The sequence below is a fragment of the Dasypus novemcinctus genome, chromosome 10 (genome assembly GCF_030445035.2).
Source record: "Dasypus novemcinctus isolate mDasNov1 chromosome 10, mDasNov1.1.hap2, whole genome shotgun sequence".
In the NCBI taxonomy this organism is placed as follows: Eukaryota; Metazoa; Chordata; class Mammalia; order Cingulata; family Dasypodidae; genus Dasypus; species Dasypus novemcinctus.
In genome coordinates, this window is record NC_080682.1 from 81,958,530 (window position 1) to 81,983,666 (window position 25,137).

General features: G+C 48.9%; 1 protein-coding gene across 8 annotated transcripts in view; it reads right to left on the reverse strand.

The window, feature by feature from the left end:
* The window catches only part of MICAL2 (microtubule associated monooxygenase, calponin and LIM domain containing 2), a 229,449-nt gene that overhangs the window by 140,167 nt on the left and 64,145 nt on the right, over positions 1-25,137 (reverse strand). The window lies entirely within an intron of this gene.

The following is a 25,137-nucleotide window of genomic DNA, read 5'->3' on the forward strand; positions in this document are numbered from 1 at the left end:
AAATAAGATTGCTTTTAAAAAGCATACGGTACATCTTCGTGACCCTGGATTAGGCAATGGTTTTCTTAGATATAGCACTGAAAGCACAATCAACAAAAGAAAAAATAGATATGCGTTGTACTTCATCAAAATTAAACACTGGTACTTTGGAGTCACAAAGGACACTTCAAAGGACATTAAGAAAGTGAAATGACAAATCACAGATGGAGGGAAAAATCTATAAATTATATATCTGGTCTGGGACTAGTATCTAAAATATATAAAGGATTTTTACCACTCAACAATAAAAAGACAAATAATCCAATTAAAATATGGGCAAAAGATTTGAATAGACATTTCTCCAGAGAAGGTATACAAATGGCCCAAAAGCAGATGAAAAGATGCTAGACATCATTAGGCAACAGGAAAATGAAAATCAAAACGGCAGTAAGATACCACTTCACATTCAGTGGGACGGCTCCTCTCAGGAAGACAGACGACAGCGAGGACTGGTGAGGACTGGTGAGGACTGGAGAAATGGAACTTTCCTGCATTGCTGGTGGGAATGTAAAATGGGGCAGTAGCTCTGGAACAGTTTGGCAGTTCCTCAAAAGTTTTAGTTATCATATGATAACCACTCCTAGGTGCACCCAAAAGAAATGAAAGCATTTGTCCACACAAAAACCTTTACACGAATGTTCATAGCAGCATTATTCAGAAGAGCCCAAAAGGGGGAACAGGAATTGCCCATCAATTGAGAAAGGGATAAACAATGGAGTATTACTCAGCTCTAAAAAGGAACGAAGTACTGATATACAGATTAACTTTGAAAACACCATGCTAAGTGAAAGAAGGCCACACACTGAATGATTCCATTTAAATGAAATGCCCAGAATCAGGGCAGGATGGAACAGGGCACAGACTGCCTTTTTGGGGTGATGAAAATGTTCTGGAATTAGATAATGGTAGTGATTATACAACTTTGTGAACACACTAAAAACATAGTATTCTATACTATAAAAGGGTGAATGTTATGGAATGTGATTTATATCTTAACTTAAACATTGTATGAAAAATAAGAAGCACACGTAGAGAGCTTGGCACAGTCTAGTGCAGATGCTATAATTCGCATTGCTGAGACCAAGCCCTGTCCTCTAGGAACTCTTAGTCCAGGGGTAATTCCGACTTGTGACATAAATAACTAGAACCCCAGGTGGTTTGTTCTATTTGGAGCCCAGAGGAGGAAAAGCTAATCCTGACTGGAAGGCTGAAAAAATCGTTAATGAGGAGGGTCTTTTAAAAATTATCATTTATTGGGAAGTAGATTTGGCTCAATGGATAGAGCATCCACCTACCACATGGGAGGTCCAGGGTTCAAACCCAGGGCCTCCTGACACATGTGGTGAGCTGGCCCATGCGCAGTGCTGATGCATGCAAGGAGTGCTGTGCCACGCAGGGGTGTCCCCCATGTAGGGGAGCCCCACGCAGACCCATGTGCAAGGAGTGCGCTCAGTGAGGAGAGCTGCCCAGTGCAAAAAAAGGACAGCCTGTCCAGGAGTGGCACCACATACATGGAGAGCTGATGCAGCTAGATGACACAACAAAAGAGGCACAGATTCCCGGTGCCACTGACAAGAATAAAGAAGACACAGAAGAACACCCAGTGAATGGACACAGAGACCAGACAACTGGGGGGGGGGGGGGGGGGCAGGGAAGGGAAGAGAAATAAATAAAAAAATAAATCTTAAAAAAAAAAATCATTTTTTTTTCATTATTAATTATTATAGTAGCTTACATTTGTTGAAAAATTACTATGTGCCAGACTCTGGTTTAAGTGTTTAGTGTGTTTTTTAAATCCTCACAACAAATCTATGAGGAAGGAACTATTATTATCCCCATTTCATAGATGGGGAAACTGAGGCACCAAGAGGCCAAGTAATTGGTCCTTGGTTTCACTGATTTAAGAGGCAGAGCCAGGATTCATCTGGACAGTCTCACTCCAGACCCCACCATGCTGTACTGCTTCTCCTTTGCCAGGAAGAGAAAGAAGTGAGAACGTTTCAGCAGAGGGGATAATCCACTCAAAGAAAAAGAGAAAGTAGTACAAGGTGGATGGACAGAAGGACACTTTGGGAAAGAGGAGAAAGAGAAGAGACGAGCGTTAGCCTGGAGCGAGAGGCCGAAAGTCTCACAGGCGGAGAAGAGCAGCCGTGCCCCGTCCTGCAGGCTTCGGGACGTGGTGGGCCCAGGGACAAAACAGGATTCTGTACCAGGCCCGTGCTGGCCTTGACACACTGCGAAGCTGAGCAAGCACCAAGGAAAGTTCAGCCTATAAGACACGGAATTTCCCAGCTAATTATACTGGGCAAAAGCCCTTCTGTTCCAACAGTCTTATGAGGAGCATCAATACTGTATAAAAACGAAGAAAATGGTGGGTTCTGACTGAGAGAGGCAGGGTACCCCTACTTGGCCCGCACCACTCCCCACGCAGACCCTGCAGCACCTCCCTGAGGCAAGACTTCACCTAAGGGTGGAAATACCTGCAGCTACTAGCCGGGCAGTAAGGAAAGAAGAATCCGCACCACACCTCACTCCTTGACACAGCAGAGGCATCTGGAAACCTCCCCTCCGCTTGCAATCAAACCTTATCTTAAAAAAACACATTCCCCATCCCCTAGCAAATATTCCATCATCCAGCTATCACTCATCTGAGGCTTCCAGAGTCCCAAAAGGAAAGTGCAAATAAGCATATCAGAAGCTCCCACACCACAACCAGTGTGGCTTACTGGTGGGAACCTTCCAGAGAGTTTATGGAAACCCAATTAGGGGAAATGAAGTCATCTCTGAGATAGAACTCCCTGCAGAGATGCCAAGGAGTGGGTGTACAAGCCCACCTGCTTCCTTTCTGACTGGAGCCGGACTGGGGAGAACCAGCACTCCCCAACCCCAGCTCCCCCCCTTATCTCACATCCCAAACAGCTCCTCCAGCTCTGACAGAGTCAGACAATCATGGTCATTTCAAAGCAAGACTCAAACTTCTGGCATCTGTGAGGTTTGCTTGGGGGTTACGTCTGGATTCGCTGCATTTCTTTGCAGTTAGTGCGCCTTTTCCTGTTGGCAGGGCTCCGCCACTCCGGGCCAGGGATGCAGGGGGCGGGGAGGCTGTGGGGTGGGGAAGGGCAGGAAGGGAAGGGGTCAGGAAGGGAAGGAGGGGCGTCCTCCTGCGTCCTCCCATCCACCGGCCCGGGCCAGCGCTGCGCCAAGAACCAGGCAGGAGATCCCTGTCCCACCAGTCAGGGGCTGCCGCGCATTTTTTCTGCACACAGTAGCCGGTGTCCTGTTTCTGACCCTGCAGGCTAATCCTGAAATCCCATCCGAAAAAGCTCAGTTTTCTCACCATCCTGAGTCCCAACACTTACTTCGAGCCTGAAATTTCAGAGACATCAGTCATACTGTAATCTAAAGTCAAAGAAAATACCAACGGGACTAATTACATAAAGGGAGAAAATTCGGTGCAGATGTTATCAAGGCCAGAGAGAGGGCTTGTTGGCAGGGGCCAGGCCAGCTCCCTCTAAGCACACTCGTTTCGATGAACATGGGAACTCTGTTCTGACAAGAGGCCAAATGCCACGGCTGCTGCACCCTGGGAGGAGAAGCAGGGAGTGGAGGGCTTTCCCAGCGGGCCCAAAGGCTCTGGGCATTGGCTGGCCCAGCAGACCGTGGGTACCAAGGGTTAGGACAACCCAAAGAAGCCCCCTATCATCCCAGGCCCATCCAGCCTGTCGCTCCTGAGCCCTCATGTTCAAGGAAGGAAAAGTTTCCATCTAGACTCAGCTCTGAGACTTTCTTCGGGTCTTCAGATTAAATTATAAGCTTCTCCCCTTGCTCCCAAAGGCTCGTCTTCAGTGCTGTCCTAGAACTAGTTGCTGCACTTTACAACCCTCAGCGTCCAACTACCAGCTAGATTTCGTGCTCTTCGAAAGCCACCCGGTGTCCTCTGCATCGCTGAATGCTCAGCGCCCAGCATCTTGATAAACAGCCGATGGATGAGTGCGCGCTCCCCGCCCTCTCCGCCCACCCGGTGTGGCTCTCCACCCCTGACCGCCAGGATGTTTGGGTTCATGTCAACCCGGGTTCATGCCTGCAGATTCCCACCCAGACTGGGGGAGCTGGGGTCTGCCAAGGCCACCAGCATCAGGGACGTCATCGTATCTGTGCACTGGGGCCACCTAAATTTATTACCCAATGGGGAGCGGGGCAGATCCAGCACCAGCAGGAAATCCCTTGTGTAGATAAGCTCGCAGTGTTCGCGCCTCCACGTTGGTGGAGAGGAGAGACAAACACCACATGGAAAAACCAGTTCTTTATTTACCCAGGAGCCGGACAGGGGAAGATGACGGCGCAGGGGCGGCAGTGGTCCCAGCTCCCACAGGACCCCTCTGCATCCCAGAGGCGCCTCACAAGCCTGCCCACTTCTGGACGACACCCGCATCTTCCGGGCAGCCCCCTCCCCGGCCCACGAGGGAGCAGGAGTGCTGAGGCTGAGCCAAGAATGCTAAAGGGATCCCATCCCAGAGGAAGACGCGGGGGGACGAGGTTAAGCCAGGGCTGGCCGTCTGCAGGCCTCGTTTCCGCTGCTGAATTCTGCCTCCGCCTTCCCTGGGAGCCCCTCACGCACGCGGAGGCGGCCAGCAGGAGGGGTCTGCCGCTGCCGGGCCCACTCGGTCCCTCATCTGAAGACGGCGATTACAGTGTCTAAAGCTACCGTGCCTGGCAATTTCTACGTGCCAGGCACTGTCCGAAGCACTTTATGCTGAATTCCTTCTCACAATACCCTATGAAGTAGGTGTTAACATCCCTACTTTATAAGGGAGAAAACTAGGCAGAGAAATGTTAAAAACCTTTCTTAAGGTACTCTTATTATCCCCACTTTAAGCTGAAGAAACTGAGGCAAACAATTCTTACCCAAGGTCACAGAACGAGTAAATGGTTGAGTCTGAATTAGAACCCAGCAGGGTGGGTCCAAGGTCTGTGCTCTCAACCACCACATCATAGTGCTCGTCCACAGTTACGGCTAATCTCAGTGCCAGGTCAGAAGTAAGGAGATAACACACGGAAGTGCTCAGTCTGCTGCCTCGTGAAATAGGACAATTTCACTCCTCTGAGGGAGCTCGTGGTGGTCCCGTGAGTGGAGCTGGAGCTCAGGCTCAGTTCACGGGGCTTCTGCATGGAATGACCACCCGCATGTCCAGGCCGGGCTTCGTGTGCCCTCCCTGCGGTGGAAGTTGGGAGGCAGGACGAAGCTTGAGCCAGTGCAAGTCCTGAGAAGTCACGCAAGCAGGTGCCACGGCAAGAGGAGTTTGGGCATGGTCAGCGCGAGCCTCTCCAGGGCCTCTGAGAGCTGACTGTCCTGGACACGAGCCAAGTGACCGGAGGCCAGGCAAGGTGCCATCTCCCTGGATGCAGCAGCCCGCCCGGCCTGCTGATTCTGGGGCAGAGCTCTGGTTCCAGGGACATGCTGCCGTATTTCCTGGCGTGGCTCCACAGTCCCACTGAGAAGAGTTGCTCACTTCAGCCCAGGCAGGAAGCCCCTGACTGAGCAGTCACCACGAGTTAAAACAGCTCACTGCAGAATCGCAGGACTGAGTTTTCAAATCTAAGGTACCATCCATATGCCGGTGTGGGGGCCGCAGGGCCCAGCCCTCGGGGCAGAGCCGAGGGGGGCTCGCGAGAGATGCAGCCCCTGAGGGTTCTAGCCAGGAGGAACTCTCTGTCAGGGAGGAGGCTGGCCAGGCAGGGGCTCTTGAGGGGGCTGCACGGGCCTCCCTGGCAGGGCACTGAGTCTCATCTGCCTGGACAGCCCTGCCCTGGTTCTGCCTCTCCCCTGGCCTCAGTCACGCCCAGCTGTTCCTGAGTAACAGTTACACACCACTTATTAACTTCAGAGATTTACAGAAAGGAAATGGAAAAAGATATCCTCTTCCCCCTGCCTGCCCTCCAAAAAAATAATACTAACTCCTCTGGGAGACAGTCCCTCCCGCTCCACCTTCCCTGACAGTGTAAGGTGGTGCTCTCCCTTTCTTACCAGCAGTGACAAGGCCTGGCTTTTCAGGGACAGTTTCGGTGGCAGATATTCTCCCCTTGGCTTCATAAGTCTGCTCATTTTGGACCCTCAGTTTAGAAAATATGAGACCAATCCTCACGGCTCTGCTTCCTGCCTCTCAGTGCTGCTCGACACGCCACTGTCCCACCTACAGCAGGAGCTCCTTGCAGTCAGGCTGCGAAAGCCGCCCCAGCCAGGGCCAGCAGGAGAACCAGCAAGCAGCAGCTGGCAAGCCCGTGGCCCCTGCCACACCTCAGCGCTCAAGCCGCACTCGATGGGCCCGAGCCTGGCCCACCTTTGCGGATGGCAGCGCATCCCTTTTGGGAACAGCAACAGTCAGAGCAGTATTAATAGTAACCATAATAAAAATCAGAGCTACCTTTTATTGCCTGCGTATGATGTGCCAAGAATGTGCGAAGTACTTTATAAGAAATGCACCTCATCTCTTTCTTATAATAACCCTGCACTAGGCAGTCATCACCATGTGGCAGATGAGGAAACCGGAGCTCGGGAGGGTTAAACGACTTGACCGTGGTGCAGACCCGTGCTCTAAACCACACTCCTAATTTACTCTTCCAGGCCTCCATGGCCTTTTTTCCCAAATGACCCTATGAATTCTTGTCCCTTGGGCCCTGGAGATGGTGCCTGATGTGTATGTGCTGCTTTAAGCAAGGAGCTTCCAGTCAAGGGATGGAGCCTAGGGCCAGCTGGCTGCCTTTCCTCCCTTAGGAAGAGCGGAAGTCACTGGTCCTTCCAAGAACCATAAAGGGGTCTTGGGGGAATCTCGCAGACATCCGGAAGGAACGGGGAGGAGTGCTCCGAGATGGGCTGAGTCCAGGTTTATTCAGCACCACAGCATCTAGGGCCAGTTATAATCCATAAGTGGGGAAAAAAGCAAAGCTAAGTTACGTAAACAATCGAGCATCCAGAAATAGATAGAACAGCTCATTTTTACCCTTTCTCTTTTTTTTTCCAGTCACTTGGAAACTCTTTAAATACCCACAAGTTCAGTCAAGTAGGGCCCCCGCATGACAATAATAAGAGCTAAAGCTGTGCCTGGTCTGTTCTGAGCCCTTCCTTCACATCTCGAACCCATCATTCCAATTTTGCAGCAGTGGCTATTAAGTGGCAGGGTCAAGATTCAATCATGGGCATCTGACTTTTAAACACTGGGCCACAGACACCACCGTGGGCGGCCAGCGAGAGGGAGGTGGCAGGCTGGGAACCCATGCCACCCGCCCCTGCACCATTTCTCTCAATGAATTGTAAATACTTTTCAAGTCTGTCTAGCTGACTCTGTGCGACCTCTTCAAAGGCAGAGGCACATCTGGTTCACCTTTGCATCCCAAACAACCAGCCTGGCACAGGGGAGGTGCTCAATGATAATAGAAAAGAGGGAGTGGCTGTGAGTGCAGCAGGTTGTGGCCGGTTCCAATAGAAAAACCACTGCAATGGCAGGATGACCCTTCCCTGCCAGGACTTAGGGACTTCAGGAAGGGGCCAACATCATGGAAACTTTAATCCAATACAGGCTGAGCATCCACTGACCTACACTTTCCCAGCCCAAAGAACCCCAGCCAGAGCAGTGACAAACAGCTGTCAATGTGCCCTATGACATGCATTTCCATTCAACAGGTGCCAGGACCAAGGGCCATTTGAGGTCAAGAGAAGCAACTATTGCATATCTTACAAATGCCAGACCTGCCCCAGACAATTAAATATATGAACCCATTTAGTCCTTACAGGAATCACTGTGAAAATGCCAGTGCTTTTCCTACTTTACAGTTGGGAAACCGAGACCAGTCGTGAAATGACTTAATGTAGCCAATGTTTATTGAGATCCAACTCTGCATCATGCACTCCTAAATGCTTCACATGTATCAACTCATTCAAACCTCACAAGATTAGGAAACCAAGGCACAAAATGGCTATGTGACATGCCCAAGGTCACATCACACAGTAGCAGAGGAACTGGGATGGAACCCAAGCAATCCAGCTACAAAGCACAAGCTCATATTCTCCACATTACACTTGCCTAGGATCACAGAGCTAATAAAAGGCAGAGCTAGGAGTCACACCAGGTTCCAGTGAGTCCAACATTTGACTCTTTCTCCCGCACTGCCTTCTCTACCACCTTTCTCCAAAATGTTACTGACCACTACCCCATCCTGACTCCTTTCCTCTCCTCTCTCTTCCTTCATTGTGACTGTGAATCCTCCACTGACACCAGTTTCCCATGACCACTCATGGCCACAGGCAAAACAGACCCTATCAGTGGACAACAGCCTTGTTTGTCCCAGGCTGGCCTTTATCGAAAAGGCACTATAGCTATGGGGCTTGATAAGGGATCTAAATGAAAAAGGCCAGGCCTTCCCTCATTGCTCAATGGTTCCTATTGTTCTGAGGTCACCAAAGGAAAAATATTTACCTGAGTCCAGTGACCAAAGGCATAGGGTGCACAAGGCCACCCCTCCCCTTCTAGGGCTGGATCTAGCCCAGCTGTCACATCCAGAGTCAACCACCCTGCCAGGAATATTTCTCAAGGAGGTGACTATGTAGGGAAGAATATGCTACGAGGACCCTCCACTGGCATTCAGTGGGAATATGCTGCCCTCCTTCATCCTCTTTTATAGGGTCTCTGGCCCTAGCTAAATGAACAGCATAGAAGCTTATACACATCTTAATTCAGGGATGCAGACAGGTGAAGACTCATCAGCCCAGGACTGGACACCACCAGAGAAACAGGGTATTCAGTGCTGAAGTAAAGAATTCATGTCTGAAACAGGTGGACCACTGGTCAGCTTATGACTTTTGAGCACAGCAGCTTATTATACCTAAGTTACTTAACTTCCATTTTCTCAACTACAAAAGTAGAATAATGGAAGTTCCTAGCAACGAGGATAGTTATGGGAATAGAGTCGATAAACTACACAGTTGTTCATGGAAGAGCTTAGTCCTGGACAAGGTGAGCAGTCAATAAATGGCAGCAGTGAACAACAGCTCCTCACTCCCACCTTCCCTTCCTCCTGATTTGGAATCCTTTAAGTGATATCAAGAAATTTTGACTTCTAAGAACTCATGGTCCCATCCATTCTGAGGACATGGATACTGTGATCTCAGTACTTCAAAGTTTGGTGCCTCGCCAGTGGGCCCTACTTTGGAGTTTATGCTCCCAGGTATGATGGAGTTGGACTCAGATGTGACTTGTCGACACATGCCTCTTCTGTCCCTTTTTCTGAACCTGTGATTGGTGCTGGGGTTGGTGGGTGTAAGTCCAGGAGACTTGAATCTCTGGGCTGTCCATGTGCCAGCTGGGCCCTGAGCCTCAGCAGAGTTGCAATACCTACTCTCCAGTTCATTGGACTCACCCAGGACAGCTAACAAGGTGAAGATGGACAACCACCATACCAAGGAACCAAGAAAGTCTACAACTGCAAGCAGGAAAGTTCCATCCATCAACCATGTGGGATAGAAGCCCCCTCTCATTTAAGAGGTGGAGTGGGCATCACCATCCCAGAGTCCTCAGGAGAAGGCAAGGAGAGAGAAAAAGAGGTGTAATATGGGAGAATTTCTGGGACTTGGAGTTGTCCTGAATGACAATTCAGGGACAGATGCAGGACATTTTAAATCCTGCCATAACCTACAGAATTGAGTGCGAGAGAGTGTAAACTACAATGTAAACTATAATCCAAGCTGTGTGGCAATGCTCTAAATGTGTTCATCGTTTGCAATGAATGCACCACACGAATGAAAGTTGTTGATATGGGAAAAGTGGGGCGTGCAGGGAGTGGGGCATATGGGAATCCCCTATATTTTTTTAATGTAACATTTTGTGTGATCTATGTATCTTTTAAAAAGAAATAAAAAATATATTAACAACAACAACAAAAGACTGGGAGTGGTTTGCATTCCTTGGGGCAGACTTAATGTCTTTATCAGAGCAGCCTTAACGTGACCCACAAGCCCCAACTGCAGCCTGGGCACCCAGGACCAGAGGTGCCGTGCCCTCAGGGGGCTGCTGCACTCCTCCTGCTCCAGTGGGCTGCCCTGTCCACCCTGAACTTGCAGGTGGCTGGACTGCTTGAGCTGGAAGGAACCTTAGATCAGGGCTCAACAGACTTTTTCTGTAAAGGGCCAGGCAATAAATATTTTAGACTCTTTGCCAATCCCTGCCTTAGATCATCCTAATACTTCCCTCCCACTGACCCCTGGCTCTTAGGGGTCCAAGGAGGTATTTGTAGGAACTTAATGGCTAATGGATTTCACTGGCTACTCCTGCTACCTGGAAGATCGTTTCCTCCAGACCTTTCAGTGGTGGCTCCTTCTCACCATTCCAGTTGGTCTCGGCTCAAGCATCACATTCCTCAGAGATACCTTCCTGACCCACACCATTACTCTATCACATTTCCCTGTTCATCTCCTGCTTATTGCTACACTAATTCTTTTATTTAACTAGTTTACTGTATGCCTTTCCCTTTAGGTGTAAACTGCACTCAAGCAGGGGCCTTCACTTTCTCATTCATGGCTGGATCCCCAGAGGCCAGACTATTTCTTGACCCACAGCTGGTGCCCAGTAAGCATCTGAAAGAATGAAATCAAGTCACACCTCTACCCCAAACCAGGACTCAGACAGAGGCAAATTGAAATAACTACTTACTATTTACTATATGTCAGGCACTGTCTTTGGGCTTTACATATATTATTAAATGAGGAGGAAACTGATTTATGAGTTAGGAACTATTTTATCTCCATGTTTCAGGAGAGGATACTGAAGTTAAGGCCCCACAACTCAAAGTCACTTACCTGGTAAGAGATAGAGCTAAATTTCAAACCCAGATCCGTCCAACTTTAGAGTCTAAATTCTTCACCACCACCTTTGCTTAACTTTGCTTGGGATTACATCAATTTAGTGTGAACACAGATTATCCATGGCTGATCAGAAGTGCTGAAGGACAGTGATGTGCCTTTGGACTTTACAAAAATGGAGAGTGGATATTATTACCTAATACATGCAAGTTTGTTAAGCAATTTGCTTCAAAACAGGATTCTGGGGGAAAGAAAAAGAATCAAAGTTGCAATAGGTCAGGATTTTCTCATCTTTTACCAAAGAAATAATTAGGTTCAGGTAGGGGAAATGAGTTTAGATGACACAAAACCAGCTGAAGGTGACAGAAAACCCTGAAATTTTCCAAGGGAAAAGCCATGTGATCAATCACACCTTGATTCATCTTCTGGGGCTGGGGAGATATATCCAGTATCCAACCCAAAGGAGATGGCTGCATAGCAAAGCTCCAAATCCTGATGCCGCTCACAAGCTCCAGAAGGCTAACCACACAGCGTGTTTACATAGGAGATGCTTTATCCAAGAAGAAGCCTCAAGGCCTTGCAGAAAACCAGAGAAAGGTGAGTCCCTTTGAGCAGCTCACACATGCCCTCCCTGGCCAGAGCACCCAAACTCACCAGTGGAATATAGTTTTAATTCAATTTGTAGTGTCACGTAAGAAGTGAGCACATTCACTGAGACGCCCTTGATAACTTCCAAGTGGGTCATCCTGCACTCTAAAGTGGCTTGTAACCAAAATGCTTTCAGAATAGATGATGGTGTCTAGACGTAGGGAGGCGTCTCCCGCCCTGCCGCCCGCCCGGGATTTCTACGAGAGCGGCCTGCAACTGCCAAAGATCACGTTACTTTTTCTTTATTCATTAGAGCATCTTTAGGCGCAATTTCTGGAAAGCCTCTCCTCTCAGGCCACTGGGAAGTGCTTGGGAATTCTTTCTTCCACCAAGATCAAGGCATGCCTGGGCATCTGGGGCACCTGCTGGCTGGAGGCGGCGCTGGGCTGGCTCCTGGAAGTCCACCGCAGCAAGGGCAAGTTCCAGATGCGGGTCTACTGTGTCATCCCTGTAACCCTGGGAGCAGCTGCTGGGCTGAGCTCTCCAGGGAGAACAAATCAACTGCTCCCCCAGATCAAATCTGGGGTAGTGGTGGTGCTGATAAAGTAGGTGAGGGCATGGTTTATGCTTTGCTGAACTACTAATGGGAAAATAAAATAATAAGGCACTTTACAAAAGCTAGACTCCTCACTACCTTAGTTACAAATAAGAAAAGAGGGAAGGCTAGAATGATCTCTGTGGTGCTGAATTGGAGCTGGAGGTATTGATATGGACCATTTTTTTATAACTATATATATATATAGCTAGAAAGATATAGAACTATATACAGATGTGCATGTAGCACAAGTTAGTGTGCATGTATATATATACTATATACATACTATATATGTACTATATATATTTCCTAGTTCTAACCACAGCATCACTAAGCATATTCAGCACCTAGATTTTGATTTCTAGACATCATACTACAATAAAAGGGACTAGCAAAATGCAAGGTGATCCCAGCATCTTGTGTTGCCAGAAAGTAAGGGAAGTGGCTCCAAAAACTGGGACATATCAGAAGGGCACGCTTAACCTGAAAGCACCTAATGGCTAGAGTTAAAACTTGAGCAACAAATAAATACCTATGAGTCCATATAGATATAAATTAAAGGAAGAAGGGAAGAAGGGAGGAAGGAAAGGAAGGACAACCCTTTGTTACAAAAGAAATCAAATGAATAAATGTAGAAGGAATGAGGAAAATAGAAAATGGTCATTAAAATTCTACTACTTCTACTAAGGCTATGGCAAGATCTGCTGATGAATGCTAATATTAGTGGGAGAAAGTTTAAGGAGAAACAACGTATTTGCAGAGTCTCTAAGTGTCTCCCCAAAATGTTTAGTAATTACAAAAGGAAAAATAGTAACTTCACAGTGGAGAAACCAGGCAGACACATTAAGTGAGTGATCAAGGCTGACATCACCAGCAGTACCTGTCGACACCACACCTCCTGATACTAGGTGATGAGATGGGCATCCTTCCCTTTAATTCCTAACTTCTATTTAATCATCACAAACCCAAACTGAGGGGCTTTATACAAAATTGCAGACCACTATTCTTCAAAAAATGTCAAGCTCATAGAAGACAAGGAAAGACTGAAGAACTGTCACAGATTAGAGGAGACTACGGAGATATAATGACTAAAGGCCACAAAGTATTCTAGATTGCATCCTAGAACAGAAAAAGGACACTAATGGAAAATGGGTGAAATCCAAAGAAATTCTGTGATGTGGTTAATATTACTGTACCATGATTCATTTCTTAGTTTTGAAATTGTTCTGTGATTACGTAAGATTTTAACATTAGGGAAGCTGGGTGAAAGGTATACAAAAATTTTCTGTACTACTTTAAAAACACTTCTGGATTTTTTGCAGAAGAACAGTAGGAGACTGGATACATAAATTATGACATCATCATATCATGGCATATTTAGCAGCTATTAAAAGTCATGAGGTAAATCTGTATGTACTAACACAGAAGGATGACCATGGTTTATTAAGTGGGGTAGGGCTGGAAGGCCGTGTAACATTATGTATAAAATTAGCTCATCTTTGTTAAAAACAATCAAAAACTCCATGGGACCTTTGTATGTGCATACATGTATATATAGCTGAGTGTGAGTGTATTTGTGTGGTATGTTTGTGTTTCCAGAGTAAAAAGATTGGAAGGTTATATACAGAATAACAGTATTTAATGAACTAATAAGGGAAATTTCCTATTTCCCTCATTTCTTCCACATGTAATAATTTGAATTCTTTTGTAACAAAGAGTTCTCCCTCCCTCTTTTCCTTCCTTTTTTCCTTCCAAGGGAGTTTTATTCAATATACATCTGCATTATTAGGATTTTTTAACAATGAGCATGCACAGCATTTTCAATTTCTAAAAAAGGGAAATTGAGGCTAAAAGAGGTAAAGATATTTTTCCTAAGCCACAACTAGGATGTAAGCTGGGGCATATGTACACTCTTGCATACAGCCTGTGTATATAGCATTCTGGACACAGTCTGATTCCCTCCCAGACGTCACTAGGTAGAATTAGGTTTCTGCCACACTTTGAGGATACCACTGATAGACAACTTTTCAAATTGAACTAAAAATATTTTGTTCTTCCACCTGACTTCAAGTTTTTTCAGGGCTAGACTGAATGCTAATATGTGGAAATAACATTTGTGAAATGAACGGATTGGAAGTGGATGGGTGACCAGAGAGGGGTGGACGTTTCTTCATGATTCCCCATCACAAATCTATCAGATGCCTCCTAGAAGTGGGGAGAAATTCTCCCACTGCATTCCCAAGCCTGGGCCAGGTGAGCAGAAGAGGGAAAGATGCTATTTCCCTCAGCAAAGTAACCTAATTATAGGAGGAAGAACTTAGGATCTGAGACAGAGACAGCAAATGCTTGTGAAATATCCACTGGTCCTACTACATGTCCTAATCATCTCTGCAGTTGGGTTGAAGCTGTGCGCCTCCGTGTGACTACGTGGACGTCACCCGTGGAACTGCGTGGCTGAGCAGGCACGAGCCCGTGTGCCTCTCCAGTCCTCTCTTCTTCCGAGGTGACCCCGGAGGCCATGAACTCTAGGAGATGTGGCTGTGAGATAGAATCAGGTCGGGTCACCTCGTCCACATCCGATTTTACAGGAGAAACAAATCTGCATAGGACTTAGCCACTGATGCTGGGATTTATCTGACCACAGAGAAGCCTTGCCCCCAAGATGACGGTGGAGCAGTGCTGTCCCTTAGGTCCAGATTTCTCAGCCTCAGAACAATGGGCAATTGGGGCTGGATAGTCAATTGTTGTGGGAGGCTCCTCGCTGCCAATGGGGGATGGAGTGGGGAGGAGGAGAGCAAAGAAAGGAACCCGGTAAGGAGAGGTAAAGGGCAACCAGGAGTTGCCCAGAGGAAGGGGCCCTGGGAAGCCCACCCACGCAGGCAGACGTGCCCCTGTGGGCAGTGGGGAGCAGCTGAGGGTTTCCAGGGAGGCAGCTGTCAGATGACAGCCAAAGAGAGCCGAGGGGCACAGCAGACACAGACAACACCTCCAGGCTCAGCAAACACCCATCTCCTCGACCAGCAGCTGCTGACACAGGGGCTCTTTCCAGCCGGAGTTACCGCCTTCAAAACCACAGCGGCTGAATCAGTCTCAAGTTGGATCCAGAAACCTGGAGGCCCTTGCCTGGGACGCACAGCCTGCACATGGGCGGGGGAAATTCACATGGAAGGGCCCCGGGGGCTCGCCGCTGTCTACACTTGATTCGTTCACCCATTCCTCTACCCCTGGGAGAGGGAAGTATTACTCTCTCCATTGCACAGATGGAGACACAGGACCACACAGCTGGAAAGTGCTACACTTTTAATTTAAAGTGTATAACCACTTATTTAAAGAAAAAAAATGTAAAACAATCTCAAGAGTCCTGACCCCCAATACACCTTGTATATAAAATCATTTAACTACTCAGTGTTTGATACAGGAAAACATAAAGAAAAAAATCATGGGGAGCAGGTGTGGCTCAGTGGTTGAGCACCAACTTGCCATGTACAAGGTCCCAGGTTCAATTCCCAGTAACTCCTAAAAAAAAAATCAGTTCCATAGAATTAAAGGGAGGAAAGAAGATACAGGAAAGACAAATGAGATGAGGAGGAGAGAGAAAGACAACAAAAAGGAAAAGGAGGAGTGGCAGATACCCAAGGGGAAGAGAGGCAGAGGCGACAGCCCAGAGCAGATGGAAAGAGCATGGTGGGGCCCTCGTTCTAGCATCCGGCAGTAAGAAGGGGCAGTGCCCGTCCACCTCACTGCTCTCTGGAATCTGGATTCTGCAGATTCTGTTCTCCCATGTGCTGGTTCACTGCAGAGAAGTGCAATTCACGGCTCAGAGGCTGTGCTGTGATGAGCACTAGCTCAGCGGCAGCCCTGGGCCCAGCCACTGCACCCTGAGAATCAAGTGTAAGAGAGTGGCCCGAGTGCACAGCCCAGCTGGCCGAGGGCTCTGGGGGCCTGAGCCTCCCGGGCCTGGCTCCTGCAGGAGGCAATGCCCATCCCTCTGACTGGTGGCCGCAGAGGGGCCTTTCCCATCAGCTGGTGTCCTAGGCACCCCTGAACCTCCCAACCCCCTCAGCGCCAACACAGCCTCTGCTCACTGCATTCCATGAGCCTGTGCGAGGCACACTCCCCTTAGCAAAGCGCTCATCCTTATTTATTTATTTTTTTAAAGATTTATTTTTATTTATTTAATTCCCCTCCCCTCCCCGGGTTGTCTGTTTTCTGTGTCTTTTTGCTGCGTCTTGTTTCTTTGTCCGCTTCTGTTGTCGTCAGCGGCACGGCACGGGAAGTGTGGGTGGCGCCATTCCTCGGCAGGCTGCTCCCTCCTTCGCGCTGGGCGGCTCTCCTTATGGGTGCACTCCTTGCGCGTGGGGCTCCCCTATGCGGGGGACACCCCTTGTGTGGCAGGGCACTCCTTGCGCGCATCAGCACTGCACATGGGCCAGCTCCACACGGGTCAAGGAGGCCCGGGGCTTGAACCGCGGGCCTCCCATGTGGTAGACGGACGCCCTAACCACTGGGCCAAAGTCCGTTTCCCTCATCCTTATTGTGCAGATGGGTAAACTGAGGCCCAGAAACAGAAAGCCAGCCGGTGTTCTTTCCACTGCACAACAGGCAGTATCTGTTTTCTTTTCTAATATGAAAACCTTAAGGGGGAAGATTACATAAAATTCTCACACACACAAAGCATGTGAAAAAGGCTTTACATTTGTAAAGCTTTTATAAATGCTAGTTGTTATTGTTATTATTAAATTTATTCTCAATATAGGGAACACACTGTCCTCTAGTCATGCTTATGGGCCTACTTTCAAAGGGGCTAAGGCCACCTTACACAGTTCTTTCTATTCTATTATACACTAAGCCAAAAAAAAAAGTGCTCCCAAAAGCTATGTCTAACCTCTGCTTCATCCCTGCGTGGGCACGGTCTTGTTTGTTTTTCAAAACCTACTTCTTAAGCAACGAAGAGCTCTCAGCTGCTTCCCACAAGTTCCCGGCAAACGCGCAGCCCCAGTTCCCCTCATAAAGGTCTTAAAGGAGGGCCTGGCTCTGCAGCTGCTGGACGACTTCCACCGCCCTGCCCGAGGGGCAACCCTCTGCTCACAGCACCTGGGCCAGCCTTCTAGTTCTGTGGCTCCTTTGCTGAGCACCTACTATGTGTCTGGGAGGCATACAGTATACAGAGAGGAAGATGGAGAATTTCAGTCTTTGGCAGTATTTTGCAAACACAATGAAGGCTGTGTCTGATAGGGGTGGTGCCAGGGACAGGAAGCGTGCCAGGTATGGGGGTGTCACCTACATTTCCTCCAGGCTTCCAGTGGTCCTAGGGTCTGTGGGCTTGGACACTGTCCCTGCATCCCAGGCAGGGAGAGCTGAGCCCTGCAGGGAAAAGGACACCAAGAACCAGAGGCTCCGCCACCTCCGCCCACACGGTCTCCTCCAGCCTTAGCCTGCTCGTTGTGAAAGGTCGCAGGAACACTGCCACACATCGGAGCGTCGTCAGGAGGCTCCGACTCCAGCTCCAGCCCTACAGCAGGAGAGGGCTAGATTCTGTCATGGAACTGGAAGGAAGCACGAATTGCTTGGACTAGGAAGGAAAGAATGCAAGCAAGGAAGGTCTTCTGTGGGAAAGCACTCTTGGAATGGGTAAAATGTGGAATAAATATAATAAGAAAACCAGCTGGCTGGTGTCCTTACTATTCCCTCCGGCACTAAATGATAGCGATGTTTTTCACTCTAGCAGCTACATTTACCGAGTGCCCACGGCTTTACCTAAGCACCTGGAACAGCACAACCGTGAGCCTCAGTGATGCCTTCTTGAATGAAAGCTCTTAGTCTAAGCGCTTGACTGAACGCCTCGTTTAAACAAGAGGCAGCTGGCAAGAGGAGGGGGAGTCTTTTTCTACCTGTCATTTCTTACTTTCTCGGCCCCATGAAGCCTTGCTTCCTCTCCCCTCGCTGCGAAAGTGTCTAAGGTAGAAGACCCAGCTAACTGGAGATTCTGAGCACACGAAGGTAGAGGCGATGGTCCCTTTAGCCAATCTGTACAATGGGGAGAAACTCGCCCACCCCTGAGGCTTGACTGGGGAGTGTTCGAAACGGGGGGGGGGCTGGGTGTAGACTGCGGGGCTCAGAACGGGTTTGTTATTAACCACATTAAACTCCTCTTCAGCTGCCCTCTCCCTGGCAGACTGAAGGGATAGATTCCTCAAGTCATTTCCCTGACCTCAATCTTGTGTCAGTAAAAACATGGAAAGGCTCGGTGGTGGGCTTGGCTTAATACCATATCTGGAAACCATTTATGAAATCACTCAGAAGAGCCCAGACAGTTTCATCAGCAAACCCGAATGTCAGACGGCGCTCTCTGGGACAGACCACAGTGCAGGCAGAGCAGCTGCCGGTTACCAACTCTGCAGGCCCGGCAGGCGGGTTAGTTCAGTGGTTAGGGTATGGCACGCAGCCTCCACGGCTTGACTTCCCTCCCCTGAGACACAGACTCCCCTGCTTAACCACGAGGGGAATGTGAACAAGCAGTAGTTCATGGGGAGAGGACTCAGAGATAGAGTCCCGTTATTTAGATCCCTCCTTTACTCCGTGCCGGGCACTTTTCTAAGTGCTTTATGTATATTAATTTAATAAGTCTTCACTAGCATTCTGTTAGATAAAAATCCATGTTTATAATTGAGGAAATTGAAGCACAGAGAGGTCATGTAACATGCCCAAGGTCACACAGCTAAAAGTGACATGCACAGGGCCATCCTCTTAGCCACAGCCCCTAGGCACACCACCGTCTACCCCTTGGCATAAGACGTGAGAACCTGGAGGCAGCAGTGGAGCCTTATGCACCTACCTCTCTTCTGTCCTGGGGCAGGCAGGTCCCACACCTAGACAGTCCCTAGACATCATCCTAGCAGTGATATTAAAGATTTAAGACACACCATCAAGCCTTCTTGGCTCAGCTCAGTCTCAGAAAGAGATGCTTGTCAACCTTAGTTCTATCAGGCCCAAGAGGAGCACAGATGGGTAGACTCTGGGCTCCGAGACGGAGTGAAGGCGCTGTGTGCAGGCTGGGACAGGAGCGGCACGCACAGAAGATGGATGCATGACCCTTTCTGCTGCATCCCAAAAGTTTGCCCCTTCGGCCAAGACTCTAGTAATCATTTGAATGAGGAGTGCAGTGGCAGCTGGGCACACCAGTTTCATCTCCTCTGAAACTGGGGTGAAATAGAGCATGGTTCCCAGGCCCAGGACAGTTAGCCAAAAACCAAAAGCACAACACACGTCATCCTGTACTCAGTCACACAAAGCCCCCTTTTCATTCAGAGCTTAAATAAGAAAAACAAAACAGAGTCAAGATATGGTTTCATGATGGCACTGAGCCATTTTCCCTCCTACTCCTAACTTCCTGAACAAAAAAAAAAGCATTCTGTCATTTTAGCACCTTTTCCCCAAGATAACAATAGGCTACATTTTTTCCATGTAGGAAGTCTTGAAACAACAGATGGAGAAGCAGCGTGAGTAGCTGTGGGACTGCAGGGCTCTGGCGCACAGTGATGAACGGGCTCCCCAAGACTCCCACCAGCTGGTCCGGACGTGGGGTTTGGGAACTGCTCTTAGAATGTTACCCCAAAGGTCCTCTCGCAAGCACTCCAGGGAGCAGGAGGTGGGCCTTAGCATTCCTGACACAGGAGCACAGCCTGGAGGTGAGGCAGGGAGAGCCAAGGTGGACAGCGGAGGGGGCCGCAGGGGTCTGGAGCCCCTGACTCTCCCGGCTGCTCCAGCACCAGAAGGTGGCAAGCCGGGGAGGCAGTTAGACACCAGCTCTGACTCAAAGGACGGGCTGCAGGGCTTGGCCTTACTGAGGGGCAAGATGGGCTGGAACCATGCGAGAGATGGGGTGGGACCGCCTACGGAAACCTCTAAATTTACACAAGAGGAGACGACAGAGTAGGAAGGAACAGAAGGACAAATTCACTTTTTTGAGGACTTTCTATGTGCTAAAGCCAATAAGTTATGTTTTACATATTGCTTTTTTTTTTTTTAAATAGTAAGCAGGCTGGGTCTCAAGCCAATGATATAACTGGCTGATGGTGGCAAAGCTAGTAGGTGAAGGAGTAGAAATTTGACACCAGGTCCACACAGGCTCCTTGCAGGACACCCACTGCCTCGCCTCGTGAGGCCCCACGCAGCTCTTGACCCCTAGCTGCTAGCTCTAGCCCATTAGACTGGGGTCCTCAGCCATTCTGATGCCATGCCACTTTGGCCACCAGATGAGGCCAATGGACACCTCCTCAGAATAATGTCCTTAAATGCATACAAAAAAATGTTTAACACACTTAGCATATCCAGAAGTACATTAAATAAGATCTAGCTGCAGGTCTAATTACTTTCCAAATCGTTACACGTGTACCCGTAGACCGAGATACCTGCAACAGCTGCAGGACTAAACGACAATGCCTGTGGCCTCTAGTGGCGAGAAAGTCACAGGTCCTAATGCAGGCTTACTGCCTGTATACATAAGGGAAGGAAATGCTAAACTTCAGTTACAGGCTAGTGAAAAGAAGGATTTTTTTTTTCCCATCCAAGTTCACAGACCCTGAAGGTTAAAAATCTCAATACTAGCCCAGCACTGAGATGGGGGCAGTTGCCGACCCTCTCCTTAAGCATGCAGAGCAGAGCAGAGCAGAATAATGACCCCTACGGTTTCGTGAACACGACATTGTTGCAGGCCCCTGCTAAGCTCACTCATTTCCTACTTACAACTCTTTGAAGTAGGTGATATTATCTTCATTTTACAGATCGGAACATTTGGGTTTCAGAGTTGAATCTGCCTGCCTACTACCTATTACATGTTTAAGTTTCTGGATTATTATAATGAAGGAGATTGCAAGGCGAACTCTTAACCATTTCATTTGAAACTACCAGCTTGTTTGTGTGAATTTTGAATCTGTATACATAAACAAAATAAATTACACGCTGAAGCTAATATAAAACTGCAAATGCTATCCCTAGCCCAAAATTTCAAACTACTAAATCCATCAAAACAGCCTCATGGTACCATATGAAAGTCTCTAATAAGCAAACACTCAAATGTGAAATCCTAAAACAGTACATTTGTAAATGCAAAATAATGATGTCTGCCCACATTTCAAGCAGAATTCCCTTTGAAAATAAAAGTAAGAATAATGTCTGAGTCCTCTCTGTATCCTTACCACCCAACACTAAATGTTCAAGAAATGATGTGGATGGAGAGAGGATGGATTTCATATACTTCTGAGACTCACTGTCTGCAAAGAAGTCCTCAGACCAAGGTCAATCAACTGAGCGTTACAGTCTGAGGCCCCTAGTTTGAGCATTTTAACGTTCTGCAACTTACCCCATAAAATTCTAGGCAAGTCCTTAACCTTTATTAAGCCCCAGTTTTCTCACCTATAAAATGGGAAAAACACTCCCAGCCCTTATTACCTCAGACAGTTATTAGGAGTGTCAGCTAAGACACTTGGTGTAAAATTGCTTTGTAAGCTGAAAAGCTTTATACATTTGTGATGTGTTGTTGAACTTTAATGCTGATAAGTCCTTCTGAATGATTAAGAGCCCCAGAGTAAATGTGAGGGGGGAAAATACAAGAGGGGTGCCTGGCACAAGAGGCAATCATAAATCAACGTCACCCACACCTGCTGTTGAAGGGCAGTGCTCATTACTGAAAACCTTCCTGCCAAGAAAACTTGAAAACACTGGAAGAGTTTGGACCCGCTGCTACTCAGGTTCACAAGTCCCTGCGCAGGCAGACAACCGCGGTCACCCCTCCCCACGAACTGCGGACCGCAGTCTACACCTGGGCGTCCATTGCGTGGACTGAGGACCGCAGTCTACACCTGGGCGTCCATCGCGTGGACTGCGGACCACAGTCTACACCTGGGCGTCCATCGTGTGGACTGAGGACCGCAGTCTACACCTGGGTGTCCATCGCCTGGACTGAGGACCGCAGTCTACACCTGGGTGTCCATCGCGTGGACTGAGGACCGCAGTCTACACCTGGGCATCCATCGTCTGGACTGAGGACCGCAGTCTACACCTGGGCATCCATCGCGTGGACTGAGGACCGCAGTCTACACCTGGGCGTCCATCGCCTGGACTGAGGACCACAGTCTACACCTGGGCGTCCATTGCATGGACTGAGGACCGCAGTCTACACCTGGGCGTCCATCGCCTGGACTGCGGACCGCAGTCTACACCTGGGTGTCCATCGCCTGGACTGCGGACCGCAGTCTACACCTGGGCGTCCATTGCCTGGACTGCGGACCGCAGTCTACACCTGGGCGTCCATCGCCTGGACTGCGGACCGCAGTCTACACCTGGGCGTCCATCGCGTGGACTGAGGACCGCAGTCTACACCTGGGCGTCCATCGCCTGGACTGCGGACCGCAGTCTACACCTGGGCATCTATCGCCTGGACTGAGGACCGCAGTCTACACCTGGGCGTCCATCGCCTGGACTGTGGACCGCAGTCTACACCTGGGCGTCCATCGCCTGGACTGTGGACCGCAGTCTACACCTGGGCGTCCATCGCCTGGACTGTGGACCGCAGTCTACACCTGGGCGTCCATCGCCTGGACTGTGGACCACAGTCTACACCTGGGCGTCCATCGCCTGGACTGCAGACCACAGTCTACACCTGGGCGTCCATTGTGTGGATTGCAGACTGAAGTCTACACCTGGGCGTCCATCGCCTGGACTGCGGACCGCAGTCTACACCTGGGCATCCATCGCAGGAGAAGAGTTTGGAGAAGGTGACCTGAAAGAGGCCAAATGGAAAAGGACACAATGATGATCATGGGCTTTGGCAGTTCAGAGGCCTGTGGTGAGCACTTCCAGTGGGGCCGGGGCTACAGTGGGTTGGGGAACAAGTGAGAAGCAAAGAGATGGGAGCAAGGAGCACAGGGACGGTCTTTTCCAGGAATTTGGTTAAAAAGGGGAAAAGAAACAGAGATGTCTGTTTTTGTGGGAAGTAGGATGGCTGCATAAAGGGAAGAGGCTGGAGGCATAAGGGATGGGAATTGGGATGGAGAACAAACTGGCTAGATGTTCCTTTTTTATTTTTATTTTTAGGAAGTACCAGGGGTTGAACCCAGGACCTTGTACATGGGAAGCAGGAGCTCAACCACTTGAGCTACATCTGCTCCACTGACTGGATTTCCTTTAAAGGCTGTCTAGCACCACTAAGTGCTCATACCCTGGTAATGAAATCTTCCAGTCGGGCTCCACTACCTCATTTGACAGGGCCAGGCAGGCTCAAAGGGAGGGCATGGAGAGTTAGGGACCCAGTCTCCTAGGTGGGCCAGCCTGTAGGCAAGGGCATCGAAAAGCTGCTGAAAATGACTGCCAAGACCGAGCACGAGCTCCGACATGGGCAAGAAAAGAAGCCAAAGGGGTGGGGGCTGAAAGATGAGTCCAAAAGGGAGGAGTCGAGTTTCTCTGGGGATGAAAATCTGAATGTGTAGCAGGTTCTGTGGGGGTGACAGGGTGACAGTGACAGCCACTCAGAGTTGTGGTTGCAGAGGGCATTTCACACTGAGAATCTACGCGGGGCAGTTCTGGGCGGTGGCAAGCTCCTAGGTGTGGCCCTGGGAATGGGGTGCCGAGGTGAAGGTGACGTGGAAGCGGCCGAGTCCGAGGTCGAGGATCTCTGAGCTGTTCAAGGGGTTGGACACTGAAAGCACTGGCCACTGGATGCTGACCAGGGGCAGGGGAGGGAAGGGACTGACAGCGAGGAGAGGAGTGTGGCTAGACCGCAGCGTGTGAGAGGAAGGTGTGGAAATCCAGCTTGGCAAGGCAGGGGACTGGCAGATGAGGCAGGGAGCAGCCCAGGCTGGAGCTGGAACTTTAATCGACAGGCACTGGGGAGCCACTGAATTTGAGCTGAGAATTATAATCAGAGGGGGTGCTTTGAAGGGTGCCTCTGCAGGTGTCATCAGCTGGGCTGCAGGCGATAAAAGGCCACAAGAAAGTTCAGAGACTGGCAACTGCGAAAACTCGGGTAACAGAGCAGCACCTAAACCAAAGTAGGGGCGGTTGGAGTGGAGAGAAGGGGACTGATGATAAAATTGTCAAGAAAGCGGCAACAGGACTTGACAGCCGATGCAGGTGACAGAAAGGAGGTGGAATCTAAGACTGTATGGTTTTTTGTTTGTTTGTTTTATTTTTAAAGAGGAACCAGGGATTGATCCCAGGACCTTGTACATGGGAAGCAGGTGCTCAACCACCCGAGCTGCAGCCACTCCCCGAGATTGTATGGTTTTGAGTCGTTAGGACTTGCAGAAACTTGGGAAGAGAAGTGGGTTTTGAAAAGAAGATGGTATCAGAGGAGCATCCTGAAGAAGGTACCTAGGTGGGACCTGGGGTCACCAGGGACAGACGGGCCAGAGACACAAATGTGGAAATCCATCTTGACAGAGGTGACAGCTGAGTGCAGTTAAGATTTGCCCTGAGAAAGTATGTCCAGAAGAAGCAAAAGAAGCCACTCTAAATGTAAAAAAAGAGAAAATAAACAAAGGGGAAAAAAAAAAAAGTCACTGAGATACAAATCCTTATAGGACACCAAGGAAGAGGAGAAGGAGCAAGAAGATGATTTTTTAAAAAATGGATCAAAAAAGTTGTGTCACGAAAGCCAAAAGGATAGTTTCCAGAAGGAGAAGGAAATGGTTAATCTACGAGGCGCTTTATTTTTTTATTTTTTTTAATTTTTAATTTTATTTCTCTCCTTTCCCTCCCACCCATTGTCTGCTCTCTGTGTCCATTCGCTGTGTGTTCTTCTGTGTCTACCTGTATTCTTGTCAGTGGCACCGGGAATCTGTATCTCTTTTTGTTGTGTTATCTTGCTGCATCAGCTCTCTGTGTGTATGGAACCACTCCTGGGTGGGCTGAGCTTTTTTTCATGCTGGGCGGCTCTCCTTACGGGGTACACTCCTTGCGCATGGGGGTCCCCTACGTGGGGTCACCCCGGCGTGGCAGGGCACTCCTTGTGTGCATCAGACTGCACACGGGCCAGCTCCACACGGGTCAAAGAGGCCCTGGGTTTGAA